The following is a 7,266-nucleotide window of genomic DNA, read 5'->3' on the forward strand; positions in this document are numbered from 1 at the left end:
CTTGTTCTTTCAATGGTCTAAGTCCCTAGAACACACTGAAACATTTCAACCTTAGTTAATTAAAATCTAACAACTTTCACAGAGATTTAAAGCCCTAAACATTCATCAAGAGAGAGAATAACACAGTGGTATATCTTTCACCTAGTGACCAAGAGGTCTTAGGTTCGATGCCCAATGGGACTATTTGTGTCCCTTTATTAGATATTTAGAATTTTTATTTCAATACACTAGACCCATGGGCCTCTCTTGTAACCGAAAAAAAAAAAAAAGAAGCCCTAAACATTCCCCATACAACAATCTCTTATTTATTGCAACTCTTGATTTTTGCTCAACTATCATCAGAATTATCAATGGGTTGCGCTTCTCCATTTGGGCTACACGTCCTCGATCACTTTTTTCATCATTCTCCCTTTATTGTAAAAGACTCGACCTCGAGTCTTCGCGGTTTCAGTCGAGCAGTCTGATGTATTCTTGCTTTTTCTTTGCTTGCCATTTGAGCATACTCTTTTCCCTGGAAACTCTCTCTTTTAGTTCTTCGTAAGTACAATTTTGTACTCCTCCTCTTCGCCAATATACCCTTTCGCTGAATCGTTGCTCTCTTGGAGGATTCATGCACATTTTAACTAAGTTAGGTAGCTGAAAAGTTGCGAGAAACATCATTGCAGACTTTGATGCTTCATGACTTTCACTGCGGTGGTCCCCATAGGAGAGAAATCCAATGTCAATACTTGAGTAAAGAAGAAGATCATCACTATCAGTCTCGGTTGATGTTGTTTCTCCACTCACAAATACTACTTCTCCATGATCGTTGAAAACTAATTGTGCAGCATCTTCCTGTTCATCTTCTGGATATATGTCAAATATTGGATCAGCTTCATCACATGAGAATTCTTCGATGTCGTAGGCTGGCCTAAAATCAAAGCTCCTTATTTGCATATCTTGATCCATGAAACGACACTTAGACAGCATTTAGAACCTTGCTCTGGTACCAAATTGATGCACTTCCACGATGGATTGTGCAATCAGAATGAAGAAACACAACTTGTAGGACAAATAGAAAACGAGTTAAACAGATCACTACTGAAGAAGCGGACCCGAGATAAAAACTAATCACCACTCGAAATAGGATTCAAGAGATAAAAGTTCTAGAGTTTCACCACTTTTGAAGCACCAAAAAATAAAGAAACAAGAGAGATGAGGCAAATCCGGCCAAATTCAATTGGTATTGTAGACTGAATTTAATGGCCTATGTCCCTAGAACACATCGAAACTACCATTTCAACCTTAATTAATTAAAATCCAACAACTCACAAAGAGAATTAAAGTTCTAGACATTCTCCATGCAACAATCTCTTATTTATTACAATTCTTGGCTTTTGCTCAACTACCATCATAATTCTCAATGGTTGAGCTTCTCTATTTGGATTACATGTCCTTGATCACTGTTTTCATCATTTATTGTCTTTCTATTTGATTTCTAGCCTTAGAGAGGGATAATAATAAGTGGAAACGAAAAGGGCCAGGGCAGTTACTTGCATTCCTGATCTGGAACCCGGAAATTGTGGGTTTGATTATCATCATTAGGATTTTTGATACATTTTTATTTAGACCAGTGAATCTCCGATCGTAACTAAACAATATCAGGGAATTAAAACCCCAAATGGACTTTCTCTAGCCTAGAGGGTCCATTGTGGCAGTCAGAAGAAGAAATGAATCTTTTTCTATTACAATTTCCAAAAGAGAAAAGAAGCGTAGTCACAACGCTCGAAATGATCTAATCTAATTAATAAAAAAGAAGATGCCGAAAGAGTTTTACTATATAGTGGGTCAACTCAGTTTGACTGGATTAATCGGGGTTCAATTGAACTTTTGAATATCAAGGGTCACATGAAAAAAATTAATCAAAAAGAATATAATGCAATAACACACGTATTCACCTATTACGCTTCATTTACCTTCCGAACCATTATTTTACTCAACTCAACTTCATTTTTTACTCAATTTAACAATACAATTATTACTATTTTTTATCTTTTTCTCTAATTTAATAATAAATTTTCTGACTTACTTTTTTTAACCATTTTTATAATTAATTTTTCAATAATAAATTTCACATATACATTTACATCTATATACATATTAATTTTTTAATAATAAATTTTCATACTTTTACATCTATATATACATAGATAAATATTCTCACACATCAATATATTCGTCAACAGTTACAATCATTGTACAAAATCAAGTTGAGTTCGATAATAATCCAACTCGAAAACCAAACGCAAACTAAGAAATTTCAGATTTAGTGTTCATTTTGAAATTATTTATATCCCTTTATTAATTATTAGAATTTTTATTTTTATTATATCAGACCCATTAAATTTCTTCTGCAACTGAATAAAAAAGTTTTACAAAAAAACCAATAATTTCTCGTTGACTTCGTGCTTCTTTTCCATGAACGTCGAACGAACTGGAGATGCAATCCATATCCTAATCGGTCGCTTTTAGGAATGCTTTCTGGTTGTTTATATAGTGCCCTATACATAGTAATTGTTAACAATACAGACGCGGCTCACGGGTCCGATAGTCAATGGATTTTATTTCTTTCTTAATCCAAACTCAGTGGAAATAAATTTCAGTATATGTTTTTTTTATTAGGTCCAATGAAACTCTCTTATAACTAAAAAATATATATATATATATATATATATATATATATATCTCGTCAAGTTGAAACCAAATTAACAACAATGAAAGACACACTAACGCTTATAGACCTATAATAGGGATGCAAAAGAATTCCATCGACTTAATTTGTAGTATGTATTTGCTAACTTCAGATACTAGTATGTATTTACTAACGCCAGATAATGATTATTTGTTGACTATATGTTACCGTGAAAATATTAATTGTCTTCCTTTGTTTTATTTTTCAGTATCAACCACAGTATTCAGAAGTCCAATAGATCCCAACTAATTCAGTCGAGCCAAGTCGGCCTACTAAGCGATAAAACTCTCCCAAGGTAAATTTTCTTCATTCACAAGAGTCGAACCCGATAAACTATTTAAGAAGAACAAAAGTCAAATTACTTGAATCAACCTACCTTGGTTCTTCCCATGATTGTTTTAGTCGAACCAATTTTCTTATGATGTGTGAGTGAAGTACATGGCCTTTCTGGGCAGGATGCGAGGATTTAGGTTGTATTTTATTTTATTTTTTTATTTCATCCGACTATTTTTTGGGACTTCATGAATTTTCGGCGGCGTACGAAATAGGTAATCATATCAAAGGCGCTCAAATAACTCAAAAAAGTTTCGAATCTGAAATCGGGTAAATATATAAACTCCTCATTAATCACTGTGCCGGACTCTTTGGAGTTGGGAGGATTTATTTAGGTCATTATTAGTGCACGAGTCAGGACACAAGTTGATCACGGGTATCATATCATATTGTATTTTAGTATGGTGGTATTAGAGTCAGTAACTCCATAAATAAACCCTCTCTAGCACTCTCACCATATTATGTCCTATTCAGTTCAAGTTCTATTGTATATTCATAAGCGCCGGGATAGATTTATTTGCAGTAATTTGCTTACTTTCAAAAGAATAATGTCAAAATAACTAATCAATCCATGCCCCTAAATTTCACTAATATGCGAAGTTAGGTGCCCCAAACTCCTAGCAAATTTTGACAGTCGGCGAGGGTTGAAATTAAGGTGAGGGGATGAGAAATGATTGGCACAGATCTGATCAGTTGTTCTCAAGAGTCAACACCTAATACTTAATCCATGGAGGGTCATCGTTGACGAGTTCTCGAAATAGTCAATAGTTAACAGTGGAGTTACTATTGTCCTTGGCAGGTAGTTTCGCCGTCCTTCTCTGCGAGATTGGAAGATTTTGTCGGTTTATTAATTTAGATTATTGAGTTTGTTTGTTTGTTGTGGTTCTGCAGTGCCAATAGTAAACATAGATGTATCTGGGGAGACAAGGTTAATTATGTTGCATAACATGGAGACACCTAATGCGCACAATTAGGTCTTATTTTTCTTTAAAATGTGTAATTTCTTCATCTAATACTCGTCAATTTCGTTTTCTTTGAGGTTTTCGTCCTCCAAGGCTCCAACCTTAGGCAGAAAGAAGTTAATTGCAATAATCCAACGCTGCAGTAGGGATACAAAGCTTTAGACCCTTTTCTTTTTTTTATTTACCAACGCTGCAGTAGGGATACAAAGCTTTAGACCCTTTTCTTTACTTTTTTTTTTATTTCCCCTAATTGCGAAAACGGCTTAGTGCAGTGGTACTTATTACAGATCCAAAGCAATGAGATTCTCGAATCGGTTCTCATAATGTCATCACAAGGACTTCTCACACACCTGTAAATCTTTTCTCCTTTCCTTTAATAAGTTCATAATTTTTAACAAGAAAAAACCTTCACTGAGCTGAAAAATGATGAAATTTTTATAATTTTGAAATCATAAGAGTTTCCAATACTTCTCTAACGGCACCGGACTAATACCGGCGGACTATCATGTTTTCCATTAGGTGGTGGTAGCCGGCTTCGGAATTTTACTAAATCCCAATGTGGCGGCAAGTGAGAGCCTCCACTACCAAACTTTACTCTTCTTCGAACATCTTCGTTTTTATTTATTTTTTTCTTTTCATTTTACTCAATTTTTTTCTTTTCATTTTTCTCAATTATTTATACTCTAAAATTATTTTTTAATTAAAAAGTTGTTTTCCTAACTGAAGTTAAAATATTAACAAGATAATTTGGAAAACACATACTTGAATTTTTAAAAACTTTCATTTTTACTTATATTTTTTTAAGAAAAGAGTAAACTGTGGGATTTTTTTTTTATGAAATTTAACTCTGAAAAGAAGTACGAAGTCATACCATATCATTACCAAGTCTGAGCTACGTGAACCCAATCACGCGAGCAAAGGATAATGCGGGACTAATCATGTTTTGCCTGCTGCACGTACGTGCGGCATGCACGAACCTCAAACTTTTGTCGATCAGCTGTTTTCTCGTCCTTTCCTAGAAAAGTAATGTCATCTTTTTTATTGAGATAGCATTACCATCTTCTTTTCTTCGCTTTTCTCTTCTCCTTCTTCTTAGTCCATACAATTACAGTTGAATTGCGACTATGCAAGGATTAGATATTTTTCAAATACATTTATCATAAAGCAAGGGATCAGGATTATATGGATATACATTTAAGTGGTTTGATATAATTTTTCATTAAAATATATCTTTGATTTAAGATTTATGGATGAAAAACATTCACGATTGGAGGAGTTCTACGATTTAATAGATTGTCCCGATTTAAATAAGATTAACCGAATTTGTTGGCCTCCGAATCCAAATGGCGCACACCAAAAAGAAAAACATATTGTTTCCTATTTTTTAAAAAAATTTAAGTACTAAGATGGCCATTGAGATGGTAATGTAGTTTATTCTATGCCATCCATGAGATTTCCCGTCAAAATTTTAACTTAAAATCTGGAAATCTTGATCTACACCAAAAATAAAAATAAAATAAGGTAATAGATTTAATTTCAATTCCAAAGATTTTCTTTTCAGCTAAGAGGTCGTAGTGGCCCTACTCCTCCTCTTCTTCGTCTCCGGCTCCCCGAAGGCAATGCATCGAGGTGTCTCCCGATGGAGCAGCCTCCTGCTTCCTGCCATGGTCACCTCTCTTCCACCACCGCCCTAGATCTATGGCTAAAAAAGAGAGCAGGCCAACCCACCCACGAACGTCATGCCAAAGCAGCCGCTCCAGATTAGACATGCTCGACCCATTTCAATTTTTTAGCGCCCACCCAACTGCCATATACTTTGACCTGACCTACCATTTCTCCGGCCTGACTGCCATACGACCGACCTAATTGATAGACCTCTTTGCCTGTTCAAATCTCCCCTAGACGACGGCTTCTATTTTGCAGCTACCGCCATCGGCCCGCTATGGAATCCCCGCCTTCTACTATAAGGGATTAGACTCCCGGCTCAATTGATCATGCCAAACCGCTTACAATCGACCTTTTGTGGCTTCGGTTTTTTTTGTCAGCTTTACAGGTTTCGACTCCACACCAACAGTCATTGGTATGAATCAATCAAGGAAGCTTGGTACTTTGATTTGATAGTCTAGCTAATTTTGATTAGTTAGGCCGTCACTTGTTTGAATCGATCAAAGGAACCTCGCCAAATTGGTTTGAATGTTTGGGGATTGGGCCGTTTAGGAATTAGTTGATAGAATTGATCTGGAGGTTTGATCTATGGAGGTTTCATGTGCTAGGTAACGGTCTCAGACTCATCTTGGCTCTGCTTTTCTATGTAGCAGTTTCTACACGAATTGTGCTATGCTCTACTTCCTAGTTTTCACTAGGATCCATACAAAATTTATCTCGGGAGGTTGAAAATGTTTACAGCATCTAGATGACCATCACCTCGCTTTCTTTCTCTCCTTCTCCCTCTTAGTAGAAGAATTGAAAAATGGAGAGAATCTATGTCTATATATAAGTAAAATTTACTTGGAGCATACATGAGTAATAAATATAGTTAATAAATACAAGAAAAAGACATTTTTTGTCCTATAAGTATAGCCTTCGGTCAATTTTGATCCTCTAAGTTTTAAAAGTGCCAAATTAGTTATATACATTTACGCCGTAAGACCATTTCAGTCATATAAATTTTGAAAAAGACATTTTGAGTCTTATAAGTTTGAAAAAGAAAGAGATTTTTGATCCTATAAACCACAAAATGAAATACATATATGTTATATGTAATATATAGGGAAAATGATACCGTGCATCACAGTTTGAAAACAAGTATCGCAGTGCATCATATTTCGAAAATTAACATGGTGCATCACGAAAATTTTGAAAATTTTTACCGTACATCATTTCCGTCAACTGATAGACGGAAAACTAACGTCGCACATTATTTGGACAAACGGTGCCAATATGGTCGTGCTTACTCAGCATTTGGGTCCTACCTGGCCATGAAAATATAATGCACTGTGAAAATTATTTTCAGACTGTGATGCACGGTATCATTTTCCCATTTTAATATTTGTTCATTAACTTATTTCCTAAAACGGAAATGCACTAACAACCCTATACAAACTGTCATGTCCTGAATAACCTTGTTCCTATCTCTCTTCCATTTTTTATAATATTTTGCACAAGTTTGTTGATCGATCAAGAAACATGGCCTCCATCGTCGATTGAGCCACAAAACCTCATGCGGTGTGTTTCCCTTGC

This window comes from Punica granatum, chromosome 4 (assembly GCF_007655135.1).
Source record: "Punica granatum isolate Tunisia-2019 chromosome 4, ASM765513v2, whole genome shotgun sequence".
Lineage (NCBI taxonomy): Eukaryota > Viridiplantae > Streptophyta > Magnoliopsida > Myrtales > Lythraceae > Punica > Punica granatum.